At 35.5% G+C, this 14,878-nt stretch overlaps 1 protein-coding gene across 1 annotated transcript in view; it reads left to right on the forward strand.

Annotated features, from left to right (window-relative positions):
• Positions 1 to 14,878, forward strand: part of Ntng1 (netrin G1) — a 327,676-nt gene that overhangs the window by 263,541 nt on the left and 49,257 nt on the right. The window lies entirely within an intron of this gene.

Consider the following 14,878-nt stretch of genomic DNA (forward strand, 5'->3'; position numbering starts at 1 on the left):
AAAGTTAAATGGCCAGGAATCCCTATCTACTTTAAATTCTACGTACAGTATTATACCAAGTGGAAAAGATTAGAAAAGAATTCTAGGTTTACTCACTGCTACCCCAGACTCTTTCTAATCCACTACAGTATACCTTAGGAGACCTGTTTATTTCTAAATTTACCCAGTTTCATGAAGGGAACCATACAGTCTTGGATAAAAACAGAAGTTCATTTTCTGATACCCCACTTTGATGTCAACAGAAGCACTTACAATCATGGTGTCTGGGACAGAGAATGGGGGACCGCGACCCTTCCTCCATTGAGAAAAGTCCTTCCTGTACCACAAAATATCCTAAAATATACTGAGGAAGAGAAAAAGTGTAGATGTCAGATGTGGAACATGAAAGTTTAGGGAGTTTTCTGTGCCAGTTGCACAACATGTTTATTCAGTGAACCAATTTTTTTCTATATTGAGTTAGTTCCTTTATCAAAACAAAATTCTATGTGCCATCTAAAGGTAGATCTTCCACTATCACATGTAACTCATTTTCCCCATCAGTTTAATGATGCTAAGAGTAGTCTACTAGGTAAGAAGATGGTAAGAATACCTCCAAGGCTCTAGGGATTTCTCCTGTGGAGCTGCAAGGTTTCTTGTAAATTTCTTTCTAGGCATCAATAATGCTATTTGAAGATTCCCTGAGGAACAATAGCAGTGACTGTATAAACCCAAAGGGACCTTATGATTTTATCTTCACCTGATATTCTCTTCAATGTAGATGGGCGAAAGATGTTTTACAAAGGCTCCATAACATCCTATCAGCATGGCTTTTCATGTCACAGTGCCATATTTTAGAACCAAAAAAATATGTAAGCATTAGTGTTCTTAACAACTTTAACAGCTACTCATCCAACCCTATTATTTTACAGATAAAACAATTCAAGGTCAAGTGAATTTAAAGCTTTAGGACAAAAGTCAAGTCAAAATTCCGGGTCATTGTCCAATTTTGGAGTAGGACTCTTTACATTCTACCATGGCATTAACAAACACCTTCTCATTTATTTAAATTACTAAAGTATAAGATAATACATGGGAGACTGTTCTAGGAAGAAATCAATAAACTTTCCCTTTGATGGTAAAGTATGGTCACATTTTACTCGGTCCTTAAAGGCTGTCCATAAAGTGAATTGAAAACTGCCTGATAGAAAACAATTTAATATTCTAAAGCAATTCTACCTTTAAAGTTTTCTTGATATAAATAAAATGTCTGTAGCTTTCTACTTGAAGCTTGCTTTTCAGCTTGATTCCCTATGGCATCAGAACTAGATGGTCAAGTTTAGCAGTTCTAACAAGGTTCTCTTCAACTTCCTATGCAGAAAACTCTTTGAGGCACAGAGAACAACAACAAAAAAAACAAAAAATCTCCCTTCCAGAACCTCACTTTTTCTTGTTTGCCAGGGATCAAACTCAGGACCTTGTGCTCACAAGGCAGGTGCAGTGCCACTGAGCTAACTCCCCAGCCCACTCACTTTTCTTTTATAATAGAATCTCAGTTGTTCTAATTCATGAAAATGGACTTCAAGTGCTACAACTAAATTGTTGTATAACAATCCTCTCGGTAATTCTTAACAAATTTTTAAAAATTGAAAAAATCTACATATTTGATTCATTTTCTAAACTAATGTGCTTCTAAACTGAAAGAAATTTGGAAATTAATTTTCATATTGCTAAAGATTAAAAGTCATATATTTCTTAGAGTATGGAAAGTAATTTCTATTGCTTCCTAAATAATAGTATTAATTGATATAGGCCCTAGGATTGGATTATTTTCTAAAAAATAAGTTATATCTTACATGAATTTTACTCACATATCATGATCACTTGCTTTGGGAACAATTAAGACTGAAAAAAAAGAAAAGGAAGAGCACATTATTTTCCCTACATCAAGTCAGTAAAAGCTATTTAAACTACAGTAACCTGACTTTTTTATTATAACAGTAACCATAAGTAGAATAAGAGCTAATATTTATTAATGCTCATTACAATATCAAGAAAATATTAATACATTCTGCTTTCATAACAAACAGTAACCAGGAGTGTTATTATCTCCATTTTACTGATGAGAAAGTTTAGGAAGTTTATCCAAGTGGTAAATTTGGAGTTCTGGCCTGTGCTCCATTTATATGAGCCATATTTTAAATAAATTTCCCTAAAAAGCTATTTTCCAGGCTTTCCATAGTTATAATTAAAGAATTCAAAATAGCAGTAGAATAATAACAACTGCAAGACCTTTCAGATGTTGTGTTTGTTTTTAAAGAGGACGGCTATAAGTTCTGCAATTATCACCTTCCTAATCCAAAAATTCTTTGAAATCCAGTTATTGGACTTGATGAGATTATGGAGACAAATTCAGTCCCTTTTCGCAGATGAAGCCAATATCCTTAAGGAGATGGGATATTTATAAAAGGTTATTTCTAAATGATTGGCCATCCACAATTTATAGTGATCCTTCCCTTCATGCCAACAATATTTTCTCAATGGTAGTTTAGGTTTCACTGTGACAATCAAAAGGTCCATAACAAAGGCACTCAGCAATGATTCCCCCTTTACACAGAGAACTAACTCTTCATCCTAGATTCTCCAAAAGGCACATGTGTCATCCCTACAGGCCTCCTCCCTCCATGAACGTCAGTATGATGCTGCCATGCTGTAAAGGAATCACCAAAGTGAAGGAACTTGTCAGTGGAGAGAAATCTTGGCAATCTCTTCTCCAGCATCTTTATCTCACAGATAAGGAAACTGGAGTCCAGAGAAATTAACAACCAGATAGTTCCTAAATGGCGAAACTGGGAGCAAGCTTCTCATCTTATAATTCACAGTACCATCTGCCCTGTGACAAAGCACCACTCTGAGACCTTCATGTTGACCCAGGGATTTTCCCTAGTTGATTTGTGAAGAAAATGAAATTACTAAATTTGCAACAGCTCACCCAAAGGGGCAATACAAATACATTTTATGTATTATAATTTTCTCCTATTTGCAATTTATAACCACTTGAAACAAGTAGCTCAATAGCTAAGGGTTCTCAGAGGCTTCGGCTTACACAAAGACTTTCATTGGATTTGTAGATGATAGGATAGAATTTGTCTCGATTATACTATTAATATGGCCTCTAACATGCCTAATTTACTTCTGGGAATTGAATATTTGTTAGTAATACTTGCCAAATATTTATTTCACATCAGGATCTTAAAGTAACAAATGTAACCAGAGAGTAATAGGCTAATTTTAATTTATTTTCTTATTTGATCTTATAAAACAATAATTTTAAAATTTAAGATGAAATATCAAGTTAAAATTTCATATATTAAAATGTATACATATATCAGCAGACAGTAATACATTTAGGGGTTTAGGAGCCATGAACATCAACATCTATATCTTTCAAGACAACATTTTTCCTCCCATGGAAAACACATAGCATATAAAATTGGGCCCCACTACGGATACATATATATTAGATCAGGATTTTCATATGACAGTTGTTGGTGGTCCTGAGTTTTAAGTGATTAGGAAGATGAAGCATCCTATATAATGAAAATTACTTGGAAAGCAGTGTCTAATTATATTCGCAGGCATGAACAAGGATTTGCTTGCCCAAAAAACTGTTAGCTGTGCAATAAAGAAGAAAATTATGTTCTTGGTAGGGAACAGATTAGAACTGAGCATCTATCTTGAACATTCTGAACAGGTGGTGTAATCTTAATAATGCAAAAGTAGAATAACCTATATAACTTTTTAAAAATACATGTAAAATTATTAACATCAGCATCTGAGAAAAATTATAAAACACTAACAAAAAGCTATACTAAAATATAGCCATAAAAATATTTGATCTATTGGAATGTGGAATAAAGTTTAATTTACAGAGTTCATTTTTAGAACTCAGTTCTAAACTATTACATTATTATCTTTGTTTAAATTTCTTGCCAAAGCTTATTAACCAACTAATAAATCATATTTTTATTTTCATTTTATCAAGACAAACAAGTCACTGCATTCTTAGTATTCAACTTAGAAAACATGACCATCATATATTACATATTACCTGTATTTATTTGCCTCTACTACAGAAAAACATGGTGAAAACTATGTCACCAAACTGAGATTGTCTTAATTTAATACAATAATATAAATAAATATATTTTTATCTAAAATCTTACCAGTGATTTGGAACCCTTTCCAAAAAAATGATTCCTAGGAATATTATTTCCTCCAAAATACAAATTTTTAGTTTTTCAAAATTGATCATCACAGATCACTTGGGCTTGTTTATTCATTCAAAATCTATTCATCATCAAAATGTTCAAGTGAAAACCAGCACTCCATCAATAAGCTACATATTTTGTCTATTTGTAGTCAAATATTTATTTACTTAATAACACCTAGATAAAGATGGGAAAACTATTATATTCTTTTTCTGTTCATTTTGGTAGTTATTGCAATATGAATACTAAGATTTTCTTTGCCTTTGTGTACACATGTATCAAACTAGAGAAAAACAGAGCAATAGGTTTGTTTGAGATCAGCTTTTCTAGCAAATATATTAAAACTAGAATAATAGTCTTAAGTTTTGTGTCCGGCAATAATGTTATTTTCTGTAATCTAATGATGGAAGAAACAGTCTTATAATACCTATTTACAGGAGCCTAGCCACTTGATATCAATTTCTCAATTATCAGATATTTACTGAAGCATTTTTTTCAAGGTTTTGCCCTTCACTTGATCTTAGCCAAAAGGCCGAGAAGCGATAAGGTTTTGCCCTTCTTCAGAGAGACCCAGTATAATTAGGGATGTATGAAATAGAAACTAGCAATATGAAAACTCATGTCTTTCCACCTGCCAATGAGACACCCAGAGCACTGACAATAAAGAGCTGCAGGAGCACAGAGGCAAGAGCAGTCCTTGTGGAGCTGGATGGTCCTCAAGGATGATAAAAGAGATACGGTTTGGAGTTGTACCCAGTGGACAGCAGGATTTGAATCATGAAATAGCTGCTTTAATGGTCATGACCAGTGCAACTTAACAAACAGCAAATCCTAAATCTAAAGGCTCTTCTGTCTTCCATAGTTGGGCTTTTCCTTAAACTGGTGGGTCCAAGACAGAAATATTAATCCTTAAATTAAATAATCCTTTTAATCATTTCTGGATTGGAAACAATAACTCTAGAAATATATTTTGAGGTGAAAAACATCATGAACCATACACACAACCATATACTCAACCCCTAGATATGATTGGAAGCACCTTGTACTGCTCTAAATCCAGAACCACCAGTAATCTCTCTTTCCTTCTCACAGAAATTGCACATATAAAAATGGGAAATGGATCCACTTCATTTCAGAGATAATGGCTCACACTTAAAACATGCCCCCAAAGAATCTCTCATGAAAGACTAATGCAACCAGTTCATATCTGTAAATATAAATTGAGTAGAATGGAATCTTCAGGTGAGAAATTATTTTTTTAGCGTTATCTTCCAGTTTCAGGCACCAGCTTTACATATCGGTTTAGATTGCTGCAGTCTATATATAACCTATTTGGTTATTTGTGTAAGAACACTCTACCTTATTTTAAAAGTAAATGTATAACTTTGTTAGGGAAGTGGCTATATATTTAATGTCCATTCAATGTTTTGGGAATCATCAATTTCTTGCTCTTGTTTGGTATGGGAGTCATGTTTTGTTTAAGTGCATCACAGCCAAGTTGAAAAGCAGATGTGTGGTTTGTGTCTTTGTCCATGTAATTAATTTTCTGTTTAGACCAAATGACATTATAGCTGAAAATAACATTCCCTGATTTTTCCTGGTGCATGCAGATCCTCCAAAGTTTAATAGGATATGGCCGAATATTTCTTCCCTTGAGGTTTCTAACCCAAAACAAGGTAGGAGCATGTAAAATTCCTACTGATATAAAATCCCACATGTTTGGGGGGAAATCCCATATACAATTTTTTAACACTAAATAAGATCATTATCATGAATGCCATGCCTTCGAAAGAATCATTGTTCAAATCATTTTTTCTAACATGAAAATTTTCCCAGAAATATTGGAGTGAAAGATAAAGAAAAAAAACAAAAATGAGATGGTGAAGAAGTTATAAGCCCTTTGCTAAATTGACAATGAATGTCAGTCAGTCTCAAGAGAAGCCCAGAGTTCTGTTGCCAACACAAGGGGAAGTGTAATAAGTCTTAAAATTTTTGAACAGCAGAGGTGTCCTTCCAGTAGCTCCCTTTAACTTTTCTTTAGTAAAACAGCTGACATCTCAGTTATATTGAGGGCCTGGATAAACAGATAAAGACAGTGTTGTGACACCCAATAGATCTGTTTACTTTTATTGCTCTCCCTCTCTCTCTCCACCCACCCACACACACACACCCTATCATAATAAATTTTCTTCTTTGTTGGGACTTTCTCCTTTATCCCTTATTCAATTGACATTCATGTCTGCCAGCATTAACAGCAACCTGTTTTCTCTCTGTCCTTAGAGCACTAATTATTTTCTAATCTCTGACATCAAAGGAGAGAGGAAGGAAGGAAGGAAGGAAGGAGGGAAAGGGAAGGGAAGGGAAGGGAAAGGAAAGGAAGGAAGGAAGAAGGGAGGGGAGAGGAGAGGGAGGGAACAGACACAGGCACTAGTATGATTATGTTGTAAGAAATAGGACAATAAACTTCAAAAGCCGCACATTGATACTAAATTCACTTAACATCTATCATCTGTATGCACGCATATATAAATAGTTTAGTTTAATGTAAAACTGTATTATTTTGCCTTCTTTCTCAAAAATTTTTGACCTCTACCTTTCTTAGCTATATACAGGATGCTCTTTTAGACTCTAATGAATACAGATGGTGGAGGAAATGAGCGAAAGGAGGAACCAGGAAATAATGCTAAGCAAAACAAAATATATTAGCAACTTGTTGAGGAGTCAAATTGGAAAGATTGCATTTTCAGTCCTTGATCAGAGTGATGAAATCGAGACTGTCCTAGATACATATATTACCAGCAAATAGAATTATCTTAATCATTTGCTCCAAACGAATTTTTTCAAGTTTCAGCATACATATGTGGAAGAGGAAATACAAATCAAGCTCACCCCTATTAATATAATTCTGTGAAGATTCAAGGGAAGTTTACTGGCTATATTCCTCAGCAAGTTCAATGAGAGCATCTTTAGTGACATGTCACTCACTATTTCCCATTGAATTTCATAACTCAACAAATTATACAAGACACAATCTTAGACTTAACACTTCTTGGTGGTGAGTTTTGAGCCGAACAAGATCATGTATTGTTCAAAACCTGAAATAGGCACATTCAATTATTTGGCTGTGGTTTTCTGTGAGTGTCACAGGACAAAAAGCTCTCAGAAATATTGTTAGATAATGCCAGTTGCGCTTTTTTAGAATGTGGATAATGAGCTCAAATAAATCTGTTTAAGAAGCAGCATAGTTGAATAAAATGCTTGAACTTGCAATTTTAGTAAAAGGAGTACCTTTGTAGCAGAGGCCAGTTTGGTGGAGCCATAATTTGTCTTGTCAACATCCGCAGAAAGCACCAGACCCTACTCTGTTTTTGCTATTTTCACAAGCAAGACTTGAAAAATAATTGGAAAGGAAATGACAGGCAACCCTAAAAGAGAAAACCCTGCCATTAACAAACTCATAGCATCATAAAGGTAATAAACACTGAGAAAGCTACAATTTTTAAAGGTACTCACGCTCAAGGCCCAAATGCTGCTTGATGATTGACATCGTGACTAAATTCTGTGATATTTTAATCAGGTCTACATAAATGGTCTCCCTGGTTTATATGTAGACAAGCTTATAATGACACAGAATGACATGATAAATTGGGGCAATGATATTTCTAATCCACAAAATAACTCTAAGATTAAAAGAGAAAATCAGAGGCTTCTGATATCCATACTTTTATGGGAAAAATCTTTGTTTATCTGGATTCTTTTATTTAAATGGAAATTCCTTTTGACTCTGAAAGTAAAGCTTCTAAACTTTATTACTGACAATGTCAAACCATTTTTAGACAAGTAGAAGCCCTCCTTTAAGTTGAAACAAACTCCCAGGAACAACAAATACAAATAGTTCCTTCTTTAGGGCTAGTTTTGAGTGGGTTGGTAATAGCATTACACTTTGAACATTTCACTGTTGTTTCTAATTTGCTGTTATTCTTTTAAACCTATCCAGTTGCTCCCAAATTAGCTTTGTCAACAGTTTCTTCTGTTCAAGTTGCAAACCACAAGAGAGGTAGGAATTCTTGGATTCATACAGTGATCCCATGGTGTTATGTGTTGTGAAATATTACACTGTATGAATCTGGAATATCTGTGAAGTGTACCCATCAGCTTATTGTTGAGGCATGTCAAGTGATACTAATCGATGCATCGACTAGTACTGAGAATGTCATCTGTAAGAAAAAATGCTTCACGCAGACATTTGACTGCAACTGAAAATGCTGCAGCACTTGTTTTCTGAAAGATTAACATGTGGATAAGAATTATAACTGCTTAGGATCCTGTTTAGACAATGTATATGAGAGCACCAACACTGATACTCACTTGCACTCAAAATAAGGAACTCACAGTGAGTTTCGAGGATGCTTTTCATGAGTCCAGAATGGTGGGTTCCATGCTTGGTGCTCGTTTTACTTCGTGACAAGTGAAACACCTTGGACTTGGAATTCGTGCTTCCGAATATTGTTTTGAATGAATTTGAAAAATACTAGTAAAGTTCTGTGCTGGATTAAGTGTTGATGGTAATCCGAAAATAATATTCATATTACTTTCCTTAAATGAAAGGGAAAAGTACCTCATCTGTGACTCATGAATGGCCCATTCCAGCTAGCATCTGTCATTCACGGAACGAAAATTTTTCAGGAAACATAAAGACTCTGTTTTTATTTTACCATTTTCCCTTAAATGTCCCATGTAACAAGTGCGTCTTGTTTTCCACCCTTGACTGTTGGATATATGTCATTTTTGTTGTTATTTTGGGATTGTTTTTGTTTTTCCGTGGAATGTGTCCTCCAAAAAATAATATTTATCAACAAAATCTGAACTTAGTTTGAACCACTTGATGAAATGACCATAACATCTTTTTTTATTTAATGTAGTCATTTTCCAAGTTTTAGTCAATGTTAAATTTGTCCTTCTGTGGCATGTACAAAAAGGGAAGAAATGAGTCAGGAGATGAGGGGAAAGGAAACTGAGTATTTAGACCATGTCTAAACTTGCCTTAAAATGTACTCCATATTATGGAACATTGAAGACGGGTATCCAATGGGATCCAGTACTCATCCAATTTTGATGGGTATCCAGATAGGTTTGAAACATGGGGAAATGCATTCAAAAGAGAGCTACCACAGATTCAGAGGGTAGCAAGCTGATATCAGCATGTAATATATATAATAGGCAGGCACTAAAGCCACAGTAGGAATGCAATTCCTCATCGATGATAAAAAAAATCTGTGGAGTGAAACCAAAGAGGTGAATAAGGAGACAAAAAAGAGTTGCATAAAGGCTGTCTCTTTATATCAAGTCAGTATACTGGATGTACAAGAGCCTCTCACCTGGAGTTGGATACTGTATCACTGAATCTCTAGTATTTTGAAGACACAGTGTTAATGAGGCCCAAATATATCCTGGAGACAGGAAGAAGCTACCTAATGCAATAGATTTATTTTAAAAATCTGTGTATAAGAGCTTCTGTGGCTACATAAGGGTACAAAACAGGGAGGGAAAGGAACAAGAGATTTCTAGATCCTCTTCAGCCCCAGCCTTGAGGGCCCAGAGGAAGTATCATGCTGTTAATACAGTAAAAGAAAAATGCTCTATGAGTTCTAATTCCTTTACCTTCTATTAAGTCTTTTCCCAAGTCCTTTCCTTTTGAATGACAAAATGAGTTTTCATCAGCTCTGAATTTGAATAAGCTTTCCTCATTTAGAAAAAAATCTACCTGTGCCACAGTCAGAATATTTTATGTTATGATCACTTAAGTAAAGGAATAATGGAATTACATGCAACAGGAGAGCAATAAGAAGAAGGCACAAAAGGGAAATTTAACACCTTTTCTTCCTGACATTCGTTTTTTTCAATTCGCTTTGTATCCAAAATTTGTTTTCCAAGTGACTCTTCCCTACCTAGATTTTCCCCAGCCAGCCTCTCAGAAGGAAACTTTTAAACCTCAGAGAGTTGTGGGCCTTTGCTAATCTGGAAAATCAACCTTGAACTCTGTCCCCTTCTGAAATGTCTTTAGCCTTTATTGCTCTGTATGTTATTAAGTACTTTATTATTATATTTGCCTTATATAATGTGAGATGTGAGATGTATATTTATAATACATGTTGTAAATATATAAATATATTTTTATATATATTTCCTGTTTTGGATGGGGATAATTTGACAATATCTGGGGGCATGTTTCATGGTCACAGGTTGGGGTTTGCTACTACTTCCTGTGGGTAAGGCTAGGAATGTTTGTGAATAGCATACAATGTACAGGACAGTCCCAACCAACAAAAAAGTATTTGACCTCAAATTTCAATTTTGCTGAGATTGGGAAACCCTGCATTAGATTACAGGAACGGGCCTTGTTCATTTTGTCTCCTGGTACGTGATGCCTGGTACAGGAACATCTCGATAAATACGTGTCCCCAATGCTTGCCTTGCCGTATCATGTGTATGTGCATTGAAGACCCCTCTTAGCTTTGTTTGTACAACAATAACACTGGATTGAAATATATATGTTAATCTATGATGCAATTTGAGGTTGAAAACTTTATAAACCACAGCAATTTTCAGTAATTTGCATTTTCTGCCTAAACTGATCTGTTCATAGATTCATACCCAATTTCCAGGTAATATAATCACTAACTTAATTATATCTTGTTGTGTGGCTGTTGTTTTTCTAAACTCTTTAATGTAGAGAATATAGCCAGGCTGTCTTAAAGGATTTGAATGGTGGAGGAATAAATTTAAATATAACTTTCTCCTGTGTCTTCCCCTGCCACCTAGAGGAGGTTGCTTTGAGATCATCCTTCATTCATTTAGTTAATCATTCAACAATGTTTTCTGAGTGATGACTGTGTGTGTGCCAGGGGATGCTTAAAGCTCTGTGGTTATGTCTGTTGACAAAACAAATGTTGTCTGCACTCATGTACTTAAATGTGGAGCACAGGGGAAAGATTTTTTTAATATTTTGCAGATATTATACTCTATTAAAAAGTGATAAAGAGGGTTAGGAAAGTGGAAGGTTAGGGTGTTTGGTTTGGGGGTTGTTATTTCAGATAAAGTGGTCAGAAAATTTTCTTTAAACAAAGACCTAATAAAAGAAGTGAGCGAGCAAGTACTGAGCAATGTTTGGGGTGTGGGGGGGGTGTCTACAGAGGAGTATTCTGGCAACAGTACCTGCAAAGGCCCTGAGAAGTGTTTGACACTTTTGAGGAGCAACATGGAGTAAGCGGGGTGAACAGTGATAGCAATGAGCCCCCAAGGAAACTGAGAGCTGGAGCACTTGGGAAGGAATGGCCTCCTCTTTTTTCTGAATGAGACTGTAACTCATTTGGATTGTGAGCAGTCAAATGTCATGACCTAATTTGAGTTTTGAAGGGGTCACCCTAACTGTTGGGTGAGAAGAGATTATCACAAGAGCAGAAGTCAAGAAAGTAGTTTGGGATGATGGCAATAACCTAGGTAGTGATGCTGGAACCAGTGAGAGCTAGTTAAATGAATTTAAAACCACAGCCAAGAGAATCTGCCACTCTTATCAGGAGTGGAGAAAAGGGGATGGTACATCGAGAATAACTCTGGCCATCTGAGCTAAGCAATTAGAGAAATGGGGTCGTTATTTCTGAGATGAGGCCCCCTGGTGAGCAGCAGGTTTAGGAACATAGTCCAGGAACTCAGTTTTGAACATCCTATAGTTGAGATCTCTACTAAATGTTGAAGTGGAGATACCAAGAAGGCAGTTGAATACAGCATATGAGGCTGAATGCTGTCTCAATAACTGAGGAGTTGTTTTGGGAGAGAAATAACCATTTTGGAATGGTCCACATATAGATGGTTTTGAAAGTCATGGGCCTAGGTAAAAAGCATCTAGGTTAAACCTCAAGAACAGAGGTCCCAGGATTAAACCCTAAGCCAAGAAGACAACACAAAAAAGCAAAAGAGATTTAAAAATCAAACAATGAGGACACCCCTGAAGCTAATAACCATGAACTTGAAGGAAGATTCATTTCAAAATGGTTGGAGGAAAAACTCTAGCCTCATTTAACTGCTGGCATGTAGACCTGGAGAGACGAAGAACTGAATTTAAGCAGGATCAAGTTTTTCTTGGGTAGGAGGGCAACAGAGTGTAGAGAAGGAAGTACAATTATTATAAAGATGGAGCATAAATTCTGTACTTTACAAGAGGAGAAGGGAAGACATGGTAGGTCAGTGAACTGAAGAATCAAAGAATTATTAAACTGTTCATATCATCTCTTCAGGATCTAAATAATATAATGCAACTGAAACTATATCTCTAGTGATCATTAATGGCTTCTGTGCCTGAGTGAAGACTAGGTATTGGAGACTGGTAAATTAACAAGGTACTAGAAAATAATATGGCAGCATAATGATTATATTTGAAATACTTACTATTTACATAATGTTCTCATGCTTTCCAAATCACTTTCAAAAATGTTTTTCTCCTTTAATATTCTCAAATATATCATGACCAGAGAAGACAGCTTAATCAAAGTCTCAGAAGGATTTTAAGGTCTTAAATAAATCAAGTTATTATTAATCTATCTCATATAAAACATTTTAAATATCTGCTTATTTTAAGAAATTGGTTTATAGTACTGTGTGGTTAGCTGAGCATAGTTTCATGCATAATTATTTAACTTTCCTTATCAAAAGTTGTAAATTGATTTTCAAATGAGACTCACAAAAAAGAGTTAATATAATCACAGAAATATATATCACTCATTAAATTCAGATATTAGTAAGTAACAGTATTACATTTGACATGACATGACAATGATGATTTATGGAATAGGTATCAAAATACTGACCTTGGATTTTGTTTTTCAGTGCTGAAATCAAACCCAGGGCCTTGCCCATGCTAGGCAAGCCCTCGATCACTGAGCTACAATACATCCTCATCCCTGAACTTGAGTATCTTACAGATACATTTTTTATTAATAGTGTTGTTAGATAAAGCCAAGCATGAGTTATAGCTATGAAGCAGATCCTGCAGAATCCTCAGAATACCTCCCAAAGGAACTATATTATGAAAATCATCCTATCTTACTCTCCACATTTCCCTAGTTTCATACCTTTGCACACTCTTATTCTTTTCAACAGAAATACTAATTCCCTCTTTAAAACAAAACAAAAGCTTAACCTCAGTGTGCAAGTTCTACTGGACATTTTTACTCATTCCACTCAAGTTAAATGACTTTCACCTTCCACACTCGTGTCACTATTTCATTTTTTTAGCACAAACTATTTTATTTCCTAGTTGTCTGAGTACATATTTGTCTTACCCACTAATTAAGCTTCTATGTAGTTCCAAAAAGACCTGAAATGAATATTTGAACATAAAAGATGCTTTTGAAGAAAAGCTGTCTTAACTAAATTGGGTGCTCCAAGGTCCAACCTAGGATGGGGATCCTGAAGAAAAACAACCAACAAGTGCCTCTCCCCAGGGATAAAGATGGAAGCCCTGTGAATAAGCTGACATTGTTCTCTCCCCAGAAATCTCAGGTAGTGCCAAAGAGGTCCTTGGGAAGCATTAGGTTTGGAACCTACAACCAATGCTCCTGGGAGGCTTCAGGCCACATTCGGTTTCAAATTCTCAACCAAGAAAAGCTCTAGAAGGCTTTCCCGTATCCTAGGGAATCAGAGATGCTAGTATGAACAAGGTGTAACTCAGGCATGAATCCTGGATTGGGTGAAAGCTTGTTTCTAAAATAATTTACTTTAGTAATCTGTAACTATTTTATTGGCGGTGTGATTATTTACTTGGCATGCCTTAACGACTAGATTTAGTTTCTTACTGCATCTCCTACGTTGAAGTCCCAAGTCCTCCTTCGCCCTACATTCTCCTCCCCTGTCTGGCTCCTCCCTTCCCTCATCCCCAACCCTACTTCCTGCACTTATGTAGAGCAGACCTCATATAAAGGAAGTGGGTTGGCCTCAGGATCCCCCCATCTTCTTCCTTCCCTTTTAAGCAACTGGATTCCCCAAGCTGCTGACCCTAAGCCTGGGTATTTTGTACTCTCCACCATCCCCACTGGCCTCCTCGGCTCATCTCTGCGTCGGATTTCATTCCCTCAGGACCAGGACCTTAGCAATCTATTCGAGTAACCAGCTTTCTAATAGATGAATCCATACTGTTCTAATAAATGATACTATATTGATAAGGAAAATCGTTAGCGCTAGTCACCTCTCCTTATTCTTTTTTACTTGCTAACACTAGTTTTTACTGTGATTATAAAAATTCAATATTCTTAAAATTTTATGTTAGCCAAGAAATAATTCAGCACCCAGCATGGTTTCTAGTATGTAATAGTGACAACAAAATGCTGAATGAATGAATGGGTTCAAATGTTGGCTGTGTTTGACTTTTTAGCAGAATAAAATAAAAGCTAGATATTAATCAGAAGAGTATTTATAGATAACACAACTTGATTACTCTTCCTTGTAAATTTCTAACTCAGCCTATCCCCATAGTTTGACAAGATGCAATAGATTTCCTGTCTCATTATTCCTTACTTTTTTCTATTGGTTTAATAATTATTTCTTTGCCATTTCTGTTTTTAAAAATTGAATTAGAT

Source organism: Heterocephalus glaber, unplaced genomic scaffold, assembly GCF_053883595.1.
Source record: "Heterocephalus glaber isolate CG9 unplaced genomic scaffold, H.glaber_assembly_v1.0 deba00001442, whole genome shotgun sequence".
NCBI classification, from domain to species: Eukaryota; Metazoa; Chordata; class Mammalia; order Rodentia; family Bathyergidae; genus Heterocephalus; species Heterocephalus glaber.